Consider the following 21,299-nt stretch of genomic DNA (forward strand, 5'->3'; position numbering starts at 1 on the left):
GCCTAGGGCCTCACTAGGGTCGGATTTTTGTTGTACTTTTGCTTATGTAAACTCTGCTCCAACTTCGAGCTTATTATTTTGTGATAGTTTCATGTAATCTTGTTATTGTTTTGGAAATAAAGATGGAATCCTTTTTGAGCTAGCACTGAGTTACCTCAAAGGGCTGAAGCTCTTGGGTTAGGGCCCAATCCAAGTAGCCAAGCTCCTCTTTACTTGTATTTGTATGTTTTATTTCAATTTGTAGATTAGGTTGTTGTTAGATGAATTTCTTTTATGGTCAAGAATAGGTTGCTTTTGATGATTCAATAGTTTGCTTCCATTTGTGCTTTCTATAGCAGGTTAAGCAGTGGTAAAGAAAAGATTCAAAAGGCTAGCAATAGTGCCTTGGCCTCTCTTCCTCCCTTTGGGACAATGATTTGAGGCAAAGACCCTCTTGCTACCCCAAAAACACAGATTTTCCTCATTCATAGGACTTCTAGTGTTTGCAGCTCTTTAGTTGGTTAATAGTCTAGTTTGCTTTGCTTCAGAACTTCTTCATCATGCTCATTTCTTTATTTACAATAGTCTTCTTTCATGCTTTCCTTTCTTGCAGCATTTCCTTTCATAGATCATAGTTTAGACTAGTTTGATGCAAAACTATGTTTTCCTAGATGCACTTATTTCATTGCTTGCTTGATCTTATCGATTGATTGTCAGTTGTTTATGTAGCAGATCTCTTCTAGCAGTAGGCCAGCCTATCAGCCATCCCATCCTCCATCTGATCCATGCCCTACAGGTCGCCCAAGTCTCCCCTCAATTCTGCCTTAGTTTCCTGCATTTTCCATAGAATTTCTTCCTCTCTCCTTGAGCAAATCCAATCATATTTCTCTCTCCTGATGATTCTTGGTAGACCCTAGGTGCCATAACACCTCATTTCAACCTTCATCCACATTTTCCACCCACTCTCACACCCTCAAAATAGTCAAAACTGCTCTCGGCTTCCTCCTATAGGCCTCCTGTAGAACGTTGTTTTTCCTCCTATAAATTTCCTATGTCCTCCTGTAGGTTTTCCTATAGGCTTTATTTTGAAGGACAAGTGTGGTAAAACCTCCATAAGGCCACCTGAGACCTCCTAGGACCCACACACCATCCTACATCCTCTCAAGTCCAAAAACCGCCCTTTAACGCCACCTATTCACTGCCACATTCACAAGCAAACAAATTACATGCATGACAACTTCACATAAAAATACATAAAATTCCAAAAAGATATTTTTTGCTCATTTACTTCCAGAAATAGTTTAGTTAGATGTTTTTTACTTCCTTGAGTAGGTAATGGCTTTCTTTTCATGGTTTTCATAGTGCTTTTTGCAAAAGTAATATTAGTTGGTTAATTAGGATTTACTTGGTTTGCTTTACATCTCAATCTTTCTCTTTTCTACAATTAGAGTAGTATCTGTAGAATAGTCTTTCTCTCCTTTCATTACATGTAGAGCTTCTTCTGGAATCCATAAAAGTTGGCTTGAGCTCCTAGTGATCTTGCGTCGGCTAACCAAGTGACAACCCGCAGTAAGAACTAGTACTTGTGCATACAACATCGTCGCTTCCAAGTTTGTTATGAACTACCGGGTTGATAAGAGTAAAGTAGGCAGCCCAGGAGTTGCAGCATTATTGCTGCAATACTTGTGCTCACCAATTTTTGGCGCCATTGACGAGGAAGCATCAGAGTATTCTGTGATCACTACTTTCTTGTATTTTTTTCTTGCAACATTCTGCTAATAGTTTATTTTAGCAAAAGTAGACTAGTCCTTTTTTTCCTTCAATTCTGCATTTCCTTACTTTCCTTTTCAATTCTACAAATTTCATTTCAGCAAGAGTAGACTAGTCATTTCCTTTCCTTCAAGTTCTGCATTTCCTTGCTTTCCTTTCCAATTCTGCAAATTTCATTTCAGCAAGAGTAGACTAGTCATTTCTTTTCCTTCAAGTTCTGCATTTCCTTGATTTCCTTTCCAATTCTGCAAATTTCATTTCAGCAAGTTCCCTTCAGCTAGTTGCAATTTGTTTCGATCAATCAATTTCAGCTTTGCAGGTACTATCAGTGTGGGGAAAAAAGAAACAAAAACCAACTAAAAAGATTTCCTTTCATGCCTCGTAGGAATAGAGATAATTCAAGAAGATTTTTGCCCAACACCCCCACTGCTTCACACAGCCAGCCTTCTCTCTTCTTTGGTGGCTGCAATCAAGAAGAACCCTTAGGTGAACAGCGAGACATATTTGAAGAGCCTATAGGGGAAGAAGAAGAAGAAATTATTTTGGAGCCAATGGCTGAACACAGAAATGCTAGGGGGAATGGAGAGAGAATAGAGGGTAGCTTTCTGATTCGAGAGACCAATGGGGACACCAAAATGAAGAATATAAGCCCTTCCGCCCTACCTCATTTCCACGGTCTAACTACAGAAGATCCTGACACCTTTTTGTTTGAGTTTGATGTTATCTGTCGAACCTATGACTATGCAGAAGATGAGAAAAAGTTGAAACTATTCCCTTCTACTCTCAAGGATGCAGCATTGCGCTAGTTCATGGGATTACCTGGCAATAGCATCACAACTTGGGCTTAGATGTAGCAAGCCTTTAACAACAAGTATCAAGACTATTGTAGGTCAAAAGATACTAAAGAAGAAATTTTCCAAATGACTATAGGAAGTGATGAGTCCTTGGAAGACTATGAAGAGAGGTTCCAGCTCAGTTACAAAAGGGTCGGGTGTACACTTGACCCTAAGTCTCTAAAGTTGGTCCTACTCAGGGGAATTTGAGAAGATCTTTTAGACACCCTCCATCTACTGGTTGTGGGAGACATCTACCAACTATCCTATGAGGACATAAAGACTATTTTTAGGAACCATTCTAGAGCAGCCAGAAAGAAAGGTAGGGGGAGTCAACCCATAGCCAGTACCTCTTCCTCTAGCTCATCCATTAAAGGAGAAATCAGAAACATGCTGGAAGACTTCAAGAGTGAGATGTTGCAGACTCTTGCCATGCAAATGGATACCTTGCATATCAAAAGGAAACAAGAGGAAGCAGAGAGGGCTTTGGCCATTTTTTGCCCTAGGTGCACCAGGAGGCATCCTAGGAATGAATGCCCATTGAACTCTATAGAAGTTTGTTCAGTCTGTGAAGAAAATCATTCTACAGACAAGTGTCCTTCCTTACCCGGACTTAAAGCTGTATATCAAGGGGTTGAGGGAGTCACTAAGCAGCTCTATTACATAAACCAAAGAAGGTCGCATGGACCTAGACCATACCAGCAGGGGATGCAAGGGACATCTTAGGCATACTACAACCCCAACCAAGTCATTTCCATACCTTCTTGGGGCCCCCTTGCTCATCCTTCTTGGTCCACACCTCCTCCTTGGTCCTTCACATCTCCATATCATACCCAACTAGCCACCCATTAATTTCAATCGTATGCTCAGCCACAACCTCAGTGGAATGCATCTCATCAGGGGTGGAGGCCCCAATACAACTCTCCTCCCGCTCTTTTGCCTCCACCACCTGCTCCACCAAAGCAACCCCAAATGCCTGCCTAGCCAAATCCGAACCCGAACAACAGACAGGCTCAGCAAGTGTATAGTGGGGAACCATCATGCCCAACTTATGCTGTGGAGATTCAGGAAATTAACTTGTGATCTGGGAAAGTTCTCCCAGATAGCCAACCTCCACCCAGGGAGGTTGAGGAAGATAAAGAGGAAAGTGAACCTAAAGCAATTCCACCCTTTCCTGAGAGACTATCCGTGACAGTCCAGCCTACCCTAGAAGAAACTGAACTCCTGGGAGAATTGAAACATTTATGTGTGAAGATACCACTTCTCCAAGCCATAAAAGATGTGCCTATCTACAATAGGTTGATCAAAGAGAAGTTCTTTAGGCATCCAGGAAGGCGCAAGAGAGATGCCCCAACCATCAATGTCATAGGGCAACTATTTGACCTGATGTTGGGGCAGGTAATCTGTCCAAAGTATCTGGACCCTGAAAGCCCAGTAGTCGATGTCCACATCAATGGCACCATGATCCCACACACCTTGATTGATCTAAGAGCTGCCATTAATGTGATGACAAATGACATAATGCTCAAACTCAACCTCCATGGATCCTTGAGGAAGACCACAACTGTGCTACAACTTGCAGACCGCTCCACCGTGACCCCTGAGGGGATTGTGGAAGATGTGATAGTCTCCATTGATTCTTGGGAGTACCATGTTGATTTCTTAGTTCTCCAGCCAAAGGCAAAGCTCACTAGGTATCCTCTCATTCTAGGAAGACCCTGGTTGGCTACCGCCAATGCCTACATCAACTGTCGAGCTGGGAACATGACCATAAACAATGGGCATATGTCCAAGCAGTTAATCCTAATTCTCCTGCCCAACTGTTATAGACATTTTTGTGCCTCGCGACATGGAGCATGAAATGTCGATAATTACAGGGATCCTCAGTCCCTAAACATGTTGTTCTTACCCCTAAAAGAACAAGGTCATCAAACAACAGCACTTCCAATCAGTTCTCCACCTGAAAACACTTCAAAACAAGCTTATTTTGGATCATGTCAGCTGCTCCACTGAGCTTCTGCGCTGGAATGCAACTGTCCCTCCTTGTACCTACGCTGGAAGTCAAAATTAATGAAGGCTACCTGCGCTGGGCGAGATTGGCCAAGTGGCACAGTCATCCTGCAAGGTGTCAACTGCCCAGGAAGCTTCCAAACTGACACTTGGTTCATGAGATTCGCCCTGTGATGAGTAAGAGGTACTTGATCACCATGTGCAAGCAAGGATCTCCAAGTGGACTCAAGAACTGAAGATTAACTGAAGAGGGAGAGGACACTAGTCAGCTCTATGCCAGCCTCAAGCTGACTCATCCTCTCTTCTTCTCTCCTATATATAGAGCTCTTCTATGAGGTCTAAGGAGGCTGGAATTTTGTGTAAAGCAAGGAGGTGCTGTTGGTTTACAGTTAGAGCTATTGGGTGATTGTTTTACTAGAGGTGAAGAGGAGAGTTCTTGCTGCTGGGGAGGTGCTGCTGGATTGGAGCCATCATTGGTTGTAACCTTCTCAGAACCCTGTTACTTCTATCAATAAAGTTTTGCATGTTCTCCTATATACTTGTATTGCATTGATGTGTTGTATTTACATGTATATTTGATTCACTCTAATCCATGCATCAGTTATGAGTACTTGTATCTTGTAGTTTCCTCTCTTGTTTTGTGCAGGATCTGTGTGTAGCTGGACCGGCAAAGAGAGCAAAGAGCTGGGAACAAGAGACAAAGAGAGAGGACAAGGATCGACTAAGCGAAAGACACCAGGTTGGTTAATCTTTTCTTCCTTCTCTTTGTACTTTCATAAAGGAAAACATCAAAGCTTTACTTTCAGTTGTTGCTAAAGACTGTCACCTTTAGAGTAGGGATAGGGTCATCCGCATCGGATACTTTTCCCCACAACAAACTGGCGACTCCGCTGGGGAGCCTAGTATCTTGTTAGTGTTTGTAGTATTTTGCTATTCATTTCTCGAAGAAAAGAGTACCAAATCGAAAAGCTTTTGACTATATCAAAAGCGAAGTAGAGGGACTGCTACTCTTGCTCATTTGCTGAAGAAATTCAAGATTTAAAGAGCTAATCTACAAAAGACTCTTTACTCTTTGTGATAGATCTTCATCCTCTTGATCATCCCTTAGCCTGTACTTGACCTATAGCTTTTTATTTCAGCAAAAACAGTGCATTTTTGAGCTTTTTATGACCCGGAATTCTTTGTAGACGAAACTCTCGTGAGTCAGTGCAGGCTGTCCACAGGCAGTCTGCATTACAGCGCAGGTGCTCCCTTCGGGAACTGCGCTGAGAGTCAAACTGGCAGACTAGAACCTGCGCTGGTCCAGTTAGCCATTGTCTTGCTCAGCTTTTCCTTTGTGTCTTGGCCTTGTTTTCACTGATTTTTTGCTGATTGCTTGCTGGTCATTGTACTTGCTGTAAGCCATTCTCCTTGACATTATTCCGCCTCAGTTGTGTGATGAAACTGTGAATGTTCTTTCCGTATTTCTTGTTTCAGTTACAGTTTCCCATTGTGAAAAGCGAACCAGTATAGCTGTGACCTCTTAGATCCTGAACTGTAAAAGTGTCTTTGTGATCTTAAAGAGCTAGTTTGATTACTGTTCATGGCTGTTTGAGTTTGTTTGTTTTTCACTCTATGGTTTGAATTCATACATTTTTAGTGTTGAAACAAGTACCTGTAAAGCGTCTTTTCATTTTAGACAATACTTGTTTGTTTACGCTTCAAATTGAATTCGAAAATTATACAACAATTTCCTTTTGTCTACATCAACATTAAAGGAAAAGAAAAGAAATACATGCATCTTGCATTTGCATTTTGATAAGTTTGTGTGTCTGATCTAGGAGAAAGTGCATTAGTTTGTGCTTTGTACTCTGTGTGGAAAGATATTGTTTTTCTCTCCCCTCAGTAGTTAGGATTTTCAAAGCTAAAAAGATTGTGAAAGCTTGCTTATCATTTTAGCTGCATTTAGGAATTTGTACCAATACATCTCGTGGTGATCCTGAAAGACAAACTGATAAACAAGATCAACTAAAAATATATTGAATGAATCTAAAAACGCATTGTAACATAACGCTCACAATAGAGGTCTAGGTAGAGACGTGTTCCGGCGTCGTTAAACGTAGTGACTGTCGATCTCTACGAAGGTGGGTGATTCCTCCTGAGGGACGATAGCACTAATACGGACTTGAGCTCCCGCGTGCCGTCGCGTATATTGGGAGACCCCTATAGGCAATTATCCTTTATCCTTAGGAAGCCGTGTCGACCGCCCTACTGATCGCGATGCAGTGAACACAGCATTCACGAAGATCGACCACCCGTACCGTAAAACGTATTCTGTGGTTTCGCGAAAGGTTTGGCACACCCTCTGCCTAGATCTCCAGAGCAGTTTCTTTTGGCCCTTTTCAAACTCTATAACTGAAAAGGTCCAACCAAGCATTTGTCACTTCGGGCTCGTTAATACATCGAAGGCGACTAGAGTCATCTTTAGCTTTTTCTCGACTCTTAAAACATGAAAAAGCAAAGTTGTGTCTAAAAGCGTCTAATAAAATTCATTCAATACGGAAACATAATTCCCCTTTTTGTATTTTAGTTGATCAAGTAATCCGCAACCGTGGAGGAAAGTCAATTAAAACTCCGTCGTTCGGGGAGGCTCGCGAGTCAACCACCTTTGTCTCCGGAACCGAGAGTAGTACGGACGAAGCGAACTCGCTTGACCAGGTCAAAATCTCCTTTTAAAGTTGGAACAACAGTTCCGACAACATCTGAGATTCTGGTCACTCCTAATATTTCTGGAATCCCTGCCTCTATTGAAGAAGTTCAACAGCAACAGAAGGACAGTTGTACTGATCCTAGTCTGAAGACAAGTACTTGCATAACTGAACCAGTTCCATCTGAAACCGGTCCACAGAGTCTTGTTGTTCAAACAACTGTCGTTGTCGAAGCAACCCCTTCTTCGGCACCAGAGATCTTTTACGGACCTAACGGTCTTCCTCTTCCTCCTGGTCTGATTGCAATAGAGGAAATCGTAGAGGACCAGCAAGCAAATACTCCAATTCATTTTGGAGTAGGTACCACACTTTTTCCTTCTGCATCAGAAGTTTGTCTATCGCCATCGGAAGTTCCTGAAGAATCGTTAGGAAGTTTATTGGATAGACTTAAAATGTCTGAGCAACCGTCGACATCTAGGACTGTGCCGAACGACACAGCGACAGCAGAAGCTCCTGCTGCCAATCCAACGATGTTTGCCGGCATACCAGCCGTCCCGACTAGCTCTCATCAGCTAGAAGGAGTCCACCCAGGGACTATTATGACAACTTGGTCTGTTCCAGTTTGTTCTTCCGGTATAATACCCGGTAATTCTTATGTTGAAACTAGACAAATTGATCCCTTTGGGAATCAGTTTGGGCCATCCAGTCCTCAAAGGCCATCTATACCCTTGAGCTCCGGATTGTTACCGTATGGGGGGCAATATGCCCTTTCACTTCCCCTTTCGGGGGGATACCCATACGGCAGTTTTCAACCACATTCAGGTTTGACTGAAGTAACGACGAGTGGTTGGGTACCTATGTTACCCCAACAACCAAGAGTTGTATATTCCATGCAACAATGTGTACCTATGTCTAATATCCCGACGACGCCAGCAATTGTAACCGTGTCGCAAGTTCAATCGATGCCTGTTGTATGTCAACCCCAAGTTGTAATGCAACAACCTATTGACCCTGCAACACAACCACAATCGCCAACTGCCGGGACGACACAGATACAAACGGGAACCATAACCCCGCATCTTGGTCCGTCGGTTAGTGTCGCACAGCAAAACATGGCTTCACAACCATGGATGGTGCAATACCAACAACCTCAGTTTCAACAGGTGTACCAGGGATCTGAGCAACAGATCTTTGCGAATAGTGGGCAACCCTATATTCAGAACGGGTTAAATCAACCACTTTACAGTGGCCAAGCCCACCAACCATATCAGTCATATCAACATCAGTTGCATTATGCTGGTGTGCAAAGGCCTACTGCTCAGGCGATTCCATCGTATCCTGGGTACGCCTCGCCAAACCTGAATCAGCAGTTGCCATTCGTGGCGACACTAGAATTACCAGATTTACATCGATTAACGAACGATCCAATCGCCTATGCCCATTGGTGGCCAGCGATTCCTCACAAACTTCCTTCGGACATTCCTAAATTCAATGGAAATCCGGGCGAAGACCCGTCGAATCATGTGATGACATTCCATCTGTGGTGTTCGTCGAATACCTTGAATGATGATTCGATAAGGCTTCGTCTTTTCCAGAGGACATTGACTGGTCCGGCGGCCAAATGGTATATTGAATTACCTAGAGCCTCGTTCGACAATTTTAGTTCCCTAGCCACGACTTTCTTAACACACTTTCAGTTACCTATAAGGTACGAAACTGGAACAGAGATCTTGACCAATTTCAAGCAGACAACGGCCACACATATATCTGATCATATACATGAGTGGCGTCGTCGGCGCAGAATGGTAAAAACCTATGTTCCAGATCAGCTATTAGCTGAGTGGTTTATAAAGTCGCTTCTGTCGGCAATAACAGAAGATGTGGCCAAGGGAGGCGTCGTAACAGAGGAGCAAGTTATTGCTCGTGCTCAATATTTGGACTTAGTATATACTCAGTCGAGCACGCTCTATGATAAGATACCTGACGCCCCCAGACCGGAATTTTCAATCCCTCCTCCTCCCGGATCGAATAGTGACTCTCATGCCGGTGATGGCGTGATTGGAACTGCAAACGCTAAGTCGACAAGGGATTCGAATAAGAAAGCCCGTAAGACTTCGAATCAAAAAGCAAATCAAGAGATTCTTGCTTCGGAGGTAAATGCTGTATCTACGGATAAAGACAAAAACTCCAATCAACTAGGAAGCAAGAATAAACAAAACAAAGGGAAGAAGAAGAAACAAGGTGGGTCATCCCCTCAAAAAACTTCTTCAAACCCTCCTGGGCAAAGGAAACAATTTCCTCCATGTCAAATATGCGATGAAAATCATTCAACAAAGAACTGTCCGTTCAAAGCTGAGTTAAAGAGGTTCCTAAAGAGTTCCCAAACTTCAGCTGTGTTGACTGATCTGTTTCCCGCCCCAGGTCAGAATATGGTTGATAGTGGAAATGCTTCCCCGTCTCAAGTGCTTATGTTGTCGGTTTCTAAGCAAAATGATGCTTTGATCTCGACTAGGAATAAAGATTATGGGAATCCGCCGGTGTCGAACGACAAAGGGAAAGATCAACCCAGTAGTTCGACAACAACTTCGGCAGAAGTTGTACCCCCCCTCACGCATGAATTAACAATAAAGCCGCCTAAGGGAGTAGTCCACAAGTCGACATTCAACCCTCGCGCCAGAGCGGCGCAACACTATAATATAGTGGAGGATTTGGCCCAATCGCCATCTGCTATGTCGACTCTTGAGGTACTACAAAATTGCCCATCCCAAAGACAGGCATTGTTATCAGCAATTGGTGGAGTGGATCCTAAAGATTCCAATCTTGTATCCTTTGATCACAAAGGATATGATCCTCAGTTACCAGCGCAATTAGCTTTCCTTATTCAAGTGAAAGCACTCAACAAAACTGTTCATAGAACGATTATTGATGAGGGAGCATCGACATGTATCATGTCGATGAGTTGTTGGAAAACTCTTGGATCTCCAACCTTGTCGCGATCTTCGACGACATTGAAAGCATTTGACGGTAGGTCGTACACTCCGTACGGTATCCTAAATAACTTTAAGGTTGAACTAGGAGGAAAAACAGTAGAGATTGATGTTGAAGTCATTGATGGCAATCTTGACTATAACATCCTACTGGGAAGACCATGGATATATGCCATGGCAGCTGTAGTGTCGACATATTTTAGGAAGATCGCATTCCCGTTTGAAGGGGGGATTACGATCGTCGATCAACAGAATTTCCTCCCTAATAGTTCACAAGTTACTGGAAGCATTCCCCTGATCCATGGGAGCGACCATTCGATAAAAGATATCGGAGTAGGATTGCTAAAAGATCCCACAATGATGGGAACTTTCGCGTTGCCACCTCCTTTCCATATAGTGGATATCCCGTTTGTAGCAACATGCAACATGGTATCTTCATCGAAGGCCGCGGAAGACAAAGTCGTCATGGATCATCAAGTGGTATTGCCACCTAGCCCTATTGAAATATTGTAGCAATCAATGTTTCAGGCATGGGAGGCGAGCCCAAATGAACGCTCGGCAAGCGTTTGGGTAGATAGGTCCGAAGAATATGGTACCCCATTAGATCCATGGTCAAAAGTTCATGGGACTGACGAAGGAATCTTACAATCAATGATGATTGAGGGGGCACCATGGAATGATCACCACCATCGTTCCCTTCTTCCAGAGTGTGAAGAAGAAACTCATCACGACCTATACCACCCTTCAGTGTTTGAATTCCTAACAAATACTGTAAATACGGTGGATTCAGAGCGAAACCTATCCAATATTGAAGAGACCATAGCCATAAACATCTCGACAAAATCTGATGTTGTTGAGAATATTCATGTCGGCAAAAGTTGTTCCCCTTCAGAGCTGGAAATATATAGTGCTCTCTTTCGCGAATTTAGAGATGTCTTTGCATGGTCATATGATGAAATGCCAGGCATTGACTCGAGCATAGTTGAACATGAAATTAAAATGTATCCTAATGTCAAACCAGTAAGACAACGGCTTCGGCAGGTACATCCGAAGAAAGCCACTGCCATTAAGGCAGAAGTTGAAAAACTTCTCCATGCTGGATTCATCTACCCGGTTCCTCTAACCGATTGGGTATCGAATATTGTCCCTGTTATGAAAAAACAAGGGACGATAAGAGTGTGCGTCGACTACAGGGATGTAAACAAAGCTTGTCCAAAGGACAACTACCCTACACCCTTCATCGACCAGATAATTGATGAATGCGCCGGATGTGAAATCTTTTCCTTTATGGATGGATTTTCCGGGTATAATCAAATAAATATCCGCCCACAGGACCAGTCTAAGACTGCATTTATTTGTCCGTGGGGCACGTTCGCTTATCGAAAATTACCCTTTGGTTTAAAGAACGCAGGGGCGACGTTTCAGAGGGCAATGAATTATGCCTTCCATGACATCAAGAACATTGTTCAACCTTACCTCGACGATCTTCCGGTTCATTCGCGGGAGCGGACTGATCATCCGCGGCATTTGAGAGCGATATTTCTACGTTGCCGACATTACAAGATAAGACTCAATCCGCACAAGTGTGTGTTTTGCGTCGGTTCTGGTCGTTTACTTGGCTTTGTGGTCTCTAAAGATGGGATTCGTCTCGACCCCTGTAAGGTTCAGGCAATCATTAATTTGCCTCCACCTTCAAATTTGCTTCAGATTCAGAAACTCCAAGGGAAAGCAAACTTTCTGAGGAGGTTCATTCCAAATTACGCAGAACTTGCCAAAGGTTATACTCGTCTTTTGAAAAAGGATGTACCTTTTGTCTGGGACCAGGTTGCGCAAGCTTCCTTTGATGCTCTGAAAGATTGTCTAGTAAGAGCATCATTAATGTACGCCCCAGACTATCAAAGAGATTTTAACCTGTATCTAGCTGCAGCAGATACGACCATTGCGATGGTCTTAGTGCAAGAAGTCGATGGAATTGAACATCCTATTTATTATTTAAGTAAAAACTTAAATGAAACAGAAAGTAAATATTCCTATGTTGAAAAATTAGCGCTTGCTGCTGTTCAAGCGATTCAAAGGTTTCGACATTATGTCCTCTTTAGGAAAACTACTGTTCTGTCAGATTGCAATCCCATGACATATATACTGTCGCGACAGTTGCTTGGGGGCAAATATTCAAAATGGATAGCCATCCTTCAAGAGTTTGATTTAGATTTTGTAAAATCCAAATCAAAGAAAGCTCTAGTTTTCGCGGAATTATTATGCGATCTCCCATCGTCGTCCAATGATGAAACATCAGAAGAGTCAATCGTGGATGAAAATTTGTTTCTGATATCAGTAAGCGATGAGTGGTATGGAGACATTATTGTTTATCTCCAAACCCAAAAATTTAGGCCTAATACCTCACACTCGGAACGGAAACGTATACGATACCAATCTAAAGACTACATGATCGTCGGTGATACACTTTACCGTCGTGGTGTCGATACGGTTCTGAGGAGGTGCCTTACCCATGAGGAGGCCGAAAAAGCCATGAATGATTGTCATTCAGGCGCGTGCAGGGGGCATCAATCTGGATATGCAACAGCACAAAGAATCTTACGAGCAGGATATTTCTGGCCAACTATGTTTAAAGATTGCATAATAGCTGTCAGAAGTTTCCATGCATGTCAGATCTTTGATAGCAAAACCAGAAGACCGCCCGCACCCTTACAGTCGATAGTTGTTGTTGGGCCCTTCGCCAAGTGGGGCATTGATTTCATGCAATGTAACCCCACCTCGACCGGGGGGCATGGGTATATTATAGTCGCTGTTGACTATTTTACCAAATGAGCCGAGGCAATGCCTACATTGGATAACACTGGTGAAACAACTGCCCTTTTCTTTTTCAATCATGTAGTCGCCAGGTTCGGCGTTCCGCAAGCTATAGTGACAGATCATGGATCGCATTTTCGCAATCACATGATGGTTGAGTTAGCTGCCAAACTAGGGCTATCGCACGACAGCTCTACCCCGTATTATCCACAAGCCAACGGACAAGTTGAGGCAATCAACAAGGTCCTGAAGCGTATGTTGCAAAGGATGATCGGGGTTCACAAGAGAAGATGGCATCTAATCCTGTATTCAGCATTGTGGGCTTACCGAACCTCGGTAAAGAACGCCACTGGGTTCACACCATTCCAATTGGTGTATGGCCTAGAGGCAGTATTACCGATCCAGTGCGAAATTTCGTCTCTTAAACTCGCAATTGACCTCCTCCCCGGAACCTCAGAAGAAGAGGCTCGTTTCCTGGAATTGATCCAGTTGGATGAAAGCCGTCGTGATGCCGCTTTGGCGAACGAGGCCCATAAGAAACGAGTCAAAACACAGTTCGACAAGAATGTCAAACCTCGTGTCTTCTCTGAGGGTGACTTGGTTTTGCTTTACGACCAAGAATCCGATAAATTAGGAGCAGGAAAATTTCAGTCCTTATGGATGGGTCCCTATATTGTTAAAAGGGTGTTAGCAAAAGGAGCCTACGAGTTAATGGATTATGACGGAATACCACTGGCGCAACCCCGTAATGGGCTGTACCTCAAGCGTTACTATGCCTAAATAGTAACCTGAGCGCTTTTGTTGTATTTTGTTTTCGCTAAAATGTTTGTTTCGGTTAAGTAATCCACCCTTCTCGTTTGTTGCAGATGTCGAATTATTCTGAGACATATGTGGGATATGCCGACGGAGCGAGTCGTAGTACGCGGAATTTGTCCTCCGCAGCCTGGGCCATTTTTGATCCAAGCGGCGAGTTAGTGAGTTTCAGAGGTGTGTGTATTGGACGATCAACAAACAATATCGCTGAGTATAGTGCGTTGATTGAACTCCTCTCTGATACCATCGCTCATGGTATACGCCGACTAATTGTCAGGCTAGACTCACAACTTGTGATACTACAACTCACTGGTATATATTCAGTCCGCAATCCAGCTATTTATCGTATGTTTCTAAGAGTTAAGATTTTGGAAAGAGAGTTTGATTCAATTCAATACCAACATATTTCCAGAAACTTGAACACATTAACAGATTCATTAGCAAACTATGTATTAGATAGACATTTACAACATATATAAAAGAGATGCATCGGTGCTATGTAAGTGGATCACAAATAAACTGAAATAAACTCCGAAAATCAAAATATATAAAGCTGTTTATAGTTTGTACATAATGTGCTGTAATCAAAACAAAATTGGTCATATGACCTAGAACTCAAAAAGATGCTAGGGGGCACCCTAGCCTAGTGGTGCTCATGAAAGTACGTCACGGTCTGTGCGATCATGTGCAAGAGACGAGTCCATCGTCTAGGCACGCCAATAGTGTGCCGCTGCAACTGTAAAGGTAACTCGTCAATCTGTACATCCGGAAGGCCACGAGTAAGGCTCTCAACCTGCTCCTGCACAGCTGCAAGTATCTCAGTATCACCAAGGTCGCGAATAACAACTCTCCTAGCAGGCTCTGCTGCTGGGGCAGCAACTGGCGATCGTGGACGAGCTACTGGACGAACAGGACCAACATCTGCATGCACCCAAGAGTTTGATCAGTTTTGAACAGTAACATCATGAATAAAAACAATAAACAGTGATGTGGTCAGAGATTTTACCAATAGCGCCCCATTGCTCGCCATCCGGAAGCACCAAGTCCGGATCACCTCGGTAGTCCATACCCACGTATGGATACTCAGAAAATGCCATCTCCTGACGCTCGAACCACCTAAAGAAGGACTCAGTGAAAGTAATATGAGGTTGACCAGCATGCCGGGACATATGGTCAACCCACCTCTGCATGCGTGGCTCGGTCGGAGAAGGCAAATCAAGCAGGATGTACTGAGGTTGCATCAATGGGATTTTCTCCAAGACAAAGGCGGTCAGAATAGAACCGAATCCAAAGTTCTTCAGCCCCCCGTCCTTTACCTTGGTCAATTGACTTTTCATCTGAACAAGTACTGCATCACACCAGTTAAACACTTTCGGTTGGAGACACTCCAAGGCGTGCTGCATGTAAGATCTGTTGGCAACATGTAAAGCTGCGCTACCGGCCATCCTACCAATGGTAAACAGAATGGACTTGAGAGACCTGTCAGTGATGTCACGGATATTGATCTTGCCGTCTTTGCTCGGCTGTGAACCTTCCCGGCAATACTGACGGATATAGTCTCTGGTGGAAGTAGTCCCTCGAGCCGTACCTGACAAAGAAATGGGGGCACCCCGCCTTGACAACCCAGTCAAGAAGTACATGTCCTCTATGGTCAAGGGGAAGGACTTCCCCCTAATCTGGAATACTTGGTTAACAGGATCCCAAGCATCAAGCATATACTGCAGTAAAGAAATCTGTGCTCTCATGCTAGAGATACGGAAGAACTTCAGCAGGCCACAGTTCCGAAGCGCGTTCACCGTGACTGGGTCATGGAGTGCAACCATGTCCTCTGCTTCATGTTCTCGTTCTCGCCATGTAAGGGACATTTTGTCCAAAGTTCCCTACAATCAAACAAGAGAAGGAGTAAGTTCCTGATTTTGATGAAAATCTGGCGGAAAAAATCATCAAAAACACATGCAAGGTCAGCTTTTCTAGGCCCAGCGCAGGCAGAGAGGTTTTCCCTTGCGCTGTAAGGCAGTCTGCCTTAAGGCTGCCTGAAATATAGCGCAGATTTCGAAAGGGAAACCTGCGCTGATGCCAGGGCGCCCTGATGAAACCCCTGGTGCTCAGAAACCCTTAAAAACATGCATGAAACTGAAAAAGGAAACCATGAAAGTGAAGGGCTAAGGTTTAGCTCCTACCTGGTCCAAACGGCGCCGAAAATCGTCCACAGAATCTCCCGGAATCAGCTGGTGAAAATCAAGGAAGAAGAGGCACCTCCAGAGCTCCAACAAGCAAAATGCAAATGAAATGGTAAATGAGAGGTAAAAACCCCTTTTTATGACTTTTTACACAGTTTAAAGTTAAATATTAGGGTTATAATCTCGTTTTCATGCAAATATTGTCCATTTCTAACAAAATTTGTTGCAGCAATTGAAGATGAAGTACTACATTTGAAAAGAGAAAAGCTAGTAAAAGTAAAAAATTAAATTTGACCATGAATCGAGCAGTTTTACCACAGAATTTATGCTCGTTAAAAAATAGAAAAGTGTGAGCAAAGTTTTTCCGCCAAAGTTCAAGCTCATTAAAAAATGAACCTATCTCGGTAAACAACCATTGCGATCGTAAATTTATCAGCCTTAAAAGCCTTGGTCGTGTTTTCCTCCGTCACCTCCATTTCATTTGGCCGATCGTTCACCCCATATGTGTGTTTACCCCTTTTGAGGAACAGCTGCGAAGAGTGATTTCACCTAGCCATCCTTGTGACACTACCGTGATTGGAAAATTCCAATTTGTACCTGGAATCAGTTGCTATCCCTGTTTATCACTCGTCCCTCAAAAGACGAGTCTTCTTTGAGCTCTTTTCACTGACTCGTAAAATATGAAAAGTTTGCCGAGTTTTGGCCTTCTAGCTCGTTAAACGACCGGAACGCTATCCCTCCTCTAGATTTTAATCTTTTTGGACCTGAGGGATTATTACACAAAAAGATCGAGCGCTTGTCTTGTTCAGCTCGTAAAAGTACCGAATAGCCATCCCTTCTGTATTGTTTTATACTTTTTCGGACTTAAGGGATTAGATGACGAAAAAGGAATTATGGAGTTAACTTTCTGTACCTTTTCAGACTCTCTAAAAATGAAAAGGACCGAGTTTTCCTTGTCGTTAGACTCGTTAAAATGATTAAATAGCGACAAACTTGTCTTTAGACGAGAACGAGTTTCCCTATCGCTAGGCTCGTTAAATCATAGCGATGGGCTTGCCCGAAGGGCAGGTTATAGAACAAGCATATGTTATCCTCCTCAAGCTTGACAAAAATAAAGAGGTACTGGTCAGAAATGACTGGGGAAAAATTGGGAGAACATCAAAGCTTAATGGTAGCAAGTCACTCTTGAACATGACACTTTTCCTCCGTACCACATCGGGTTGGGTTGTTTCATTCACCGGTCTCATCGCCATGGTCCTCGCCAAACCATCCACATTTGGGGTAATGCTACCGATCCATCGCATCAGTGTCGTTATATGTTCAAGAGGGGTCATTCTGAAAGTGTCAACCGTGTCCCATCCACTGCCATACATTACCCTTCATCCATTCATGATCGCCACCCTGAATCATATGTCACAGTTTGTTTTCACCTCCACTAAAATCATTAGCTCCGTTCCGTGTCATTGATGTGGGATTCATTAAGGCCCTCCTTTGACGGATCGCTTCTTGTCGACTTCAGCTCATTATCCAAGAAGTTGATCTAGGAACACCCCCATCAGTACTTTGAATCTTGCATGCCTCAATGGCAAGTTTCTCACTTCCGGCGACAGGTACACATTAATGACCTTCGACCAGAAGATTTTGCGTGGCGTTCGACGCCAAGTCCTTTATTCACGCCACGTGAATTGTACTGCAGTACCTTGAGGGTCATCGTCATTATTGGTGATTCCTCTCGTGCTTGTTAACGGTTTTCATTATTGACCGGTAATCAAGCGATGTCTTTCCATGTTCGACTTCAGCGCAATTCTCACATGGATCGACTTGTACTTAGAGTGAAGATCGAACGAGTTTGAAGACCCCGGATCTAGTTTCATCCATCCGGGCTGCGATATATATTCAGGAAATATAAAAGCATTTGCCATGTACATCATTGCAGCAGATGATCATCCTATTCAAAGGATGATAATTTCAGCAGAAAATTATCAGTCTACCTTCAGGCGATCGTCTGTCATATGTACCAAAATGTATTTATAAAAGCTGAGCATGGGAATGCCCGCCTCAGCTAGATCATGAAAATAGAATGAAAAATAATGTATTGTATTGTATTGTATTACAGGGCGCCTCCTCAGCACTGGAACGAACTTCGGACCCTCTAGATAAAGCATTTCACCCGATAAACGGCCTCATACTTTAGGGGGCAACTGTTATAGACATTTTTGTGCCTCGCGACATGGAGCATGAAATGTCGATAATTACAGGGATCCTCAGTCCCTAAACATGTTGTTCTTACCCCTAAAAGAACAAGGTCATCAAACAACAGCACTTCCAATCAGTTCTCCACCTGAAAACACTTCAAAACAGGCTTATTTTGGATCATGTCAGCTGCTCCAATGAGCTTCTGCGCTGGAATGCAACTGTCCCTCCTTGTACCTGCGCTGGAAGTCAAAATTAATGAAGGCTACCTGCGCTGGGCGAGATTGGCCAAGTGGCACAGTCATCCTGCAAGGTGTCAACTGCCCAGGAAGCTTCCAAACTGACACTTGGTTCATGAGATTCGCCCTGTGATGAGTAAGAGGTACTTGATCACCATGTGCAAGCAAGGATCTCCAAGTGGACTCAAGAACTGAAGATTAACTGAAGAGGGAGAGGACACTAGTCAGCTCTATGCCAGCCTCAAGCTGACTCATCCTCTCTTCTTCTCTCCTATATATAGAGCTCTTCTATGAGGTCTAAGGAGGCTGGAATTTTGTGTAAAGCAAGGAGGTGCTGTTGGTTTACAGTTAGAGCTATTGGGTGATTGTTTTACTAGAGGTGAAGAGGAGAGTTCTTGCTGCTGGGGAGGTGCTGCTGGATTGGAGCCATCATTGGTTGTAACCTTCTCAGAACCCTGTTACTTCTATCAATAAAGTTTTGCATGTTCTCCTATATACTTGTATTGCATTGATGTGTTGTATTTACATGTATATTTGATTCACTCTAATCCATGCATCAGTTATGAGTACTTGTATCTTGTAGTTTCCTCTCTTGTTTTGTGCAGGATCTGTGTGTAGCTGGACCGGCAAAGAGAGCAAAGAGCTGGGAACAAGAGACAAAGAGAGAGGACAAGGATCGACTAAGCGAAAGACACCAGGTTGGTTAATCTTTTCTTCCTTCTCTCTGTACTTTCATAAAGGAAAACATCAAAGCTTTACTTTCAGTTGTTGCTAAAGACTGTCACCTTTAGAGTAGGGATAGGGTCATCCGCATCGGATACTTTTCCCCACAACACCAACCCTTGTTAGAACATGATCTACCTCTCTGGTTGGAGGAGGAAGATGAGGATGAAGTCTATTTTGCACCACTTTGTGCATTAGAAATTGCCATGGGGGGAAAACAACAAGATGAGGATGATATGATTGAAAATATGATTTAGAATCCACCTCCCAGTGTATCACCATTAGAGGACATAGTAAGAGAAACCCAAAACAACCCCTCAACTGATCTCTGTGCAGCCGACTCCACTCCTCTCCGTGTTAAGAATATAGAGTTTGGCCCAGAAAGAACCTTGAAAATCAATCCATCCCTATCCACTTCCCAGGAGAAGGAACTATGTAGCCTACTGAGAAAGCACCTAGATGCCTTCACCTGGAGTTATAAGGAGATGAAGGGAGTGCACCCTTCAGTATGTACTCATCATATATACATCAAGGAGGGTTGCAAGCCAGTGAGGCAGCCTCAAAATATGATGAATATAGCACTTAAAGATATTGTTAAGGAAGAACTACAGAAATTGCTTGATGCAGGATTCATCTATCCCATCTCTGACATTGAATGGGTCTCTCCTTTGCTGCTAGTGCCAAAGAAAAATGGTAAGTGGAGAATCTGTGTCGACTATCGGGAATTGAATAAAGCCACTAAAAATGAACATTTTCCTTTACCTTTCATAGATCAAGTGTTAGACAGTCTGGCAGGGAAATTTTTTTCTCTTTCCTAGATGGGTTTAGTGGGTACAATCATATTCAAATTAGCCCGGAAGACCAAGATAAGACCACTTTCACTTGTTGTTGGGGTACCTTTGCATACGGGGTCCTTCCTTTTGATTTGTGTAATGCTCCCGCCACTTTCCAAAGAGAAGTATTAAGTATATTCTCTAAATTAGTTCATGATGTAGTAGAGATATACATGGATGTCTTTACTCCTAATGGCTCTGACTTTCAGGAAGCCTTATCTAATCTAGGAAAAAAACTAGACAAGTGTATTGAGATGAACCTATCCCTCAGTTCGGAAAAATGTGAATTTTTTATGACTGAAGGGACCATGCTAGGTCATGCAATATCTCAACAGGGATTGCAGGTGGACCCCAACAAAATTACCATCATCCAAAGGGTCCCACCTCCTCAAAAAGTGAGAGATGTCAGAAGTTTCCTAGGCTTAGCTAGGTATTACCGGAAATTCATTAAAGATTTCAGCAAGCTAGCTTCTCCTTTTTTTGGCCTCTTAGGTAAATATGTCGAGTTTATATGGTCGGAGAACTGTCAAAAAGCCCTAGATACCTTGAAGAGCAAGCTCGTGACTGCCCCAATTCTAAGAGGCCCAAACTGGGCCCTACCTTTCCACATTCACACTGATGCCTCGAACAACGCAATAAGAGCAGCCTTGGGACAAATTGATGAAAAGTTGCCTTATGCCATATAATTTATAAGCAAAAACTTGTCAAAGGCCGAGTTAAACTATACAGTGACTGAGAAGGAACTCCTAACTGTCATGCATTCCTTAAACAAATTCAGACATCATATCACAAGCTATCAAACCTTTGTGCACACTGATCATGCTGCAATTAGATATTTAATGAACAAACTGGATGTAAATGCTCGCATTATTAGATGGTTGCTTTTACTGTAGCAGTTTGATTTAACCATTATTGATAAGCTTGGTAAAGAAAATGTTGCTGCTGACTTTTTGTCTACAGTAAATTTGCCTGTAGGTGAAGAAGGAATGGTGGATGACCAAATGCCAGATGAACACATGTTTGCTATCTCAGTACTCTCTCCATGGTTTGCTGATATAGCAAATTACTTGGTTTCAGCACAGTGCCCACCACACTTGTCCTCAAAAGAAAAGAGCAAGATAGTAAGGAAAAGCATCCATTTCACCTGGATTAGGGGAAATCTCTTCAAACTTGGCCCAGATCAAATGTTGAGAAGATGTGTCAGGGAGGAGGAAGTCTTTGACATCCTCCTGACCTATCAT

Source organism: Pinus tabuliformis, chromosome 2_2, assembly GCF_031772625.1.
Source record: "Pinus tabuliformis cultivar Carrire ecotype Pingquan chromosome 2_2, CPIR1, whole genome shotgun sequence".
Lineage (NCBI taxonomy): Eukaryota > Viridiplantae > Streptophyta > Pinopsida > Pinales > Pinaceae > Pinus > Pinus tabuliformis.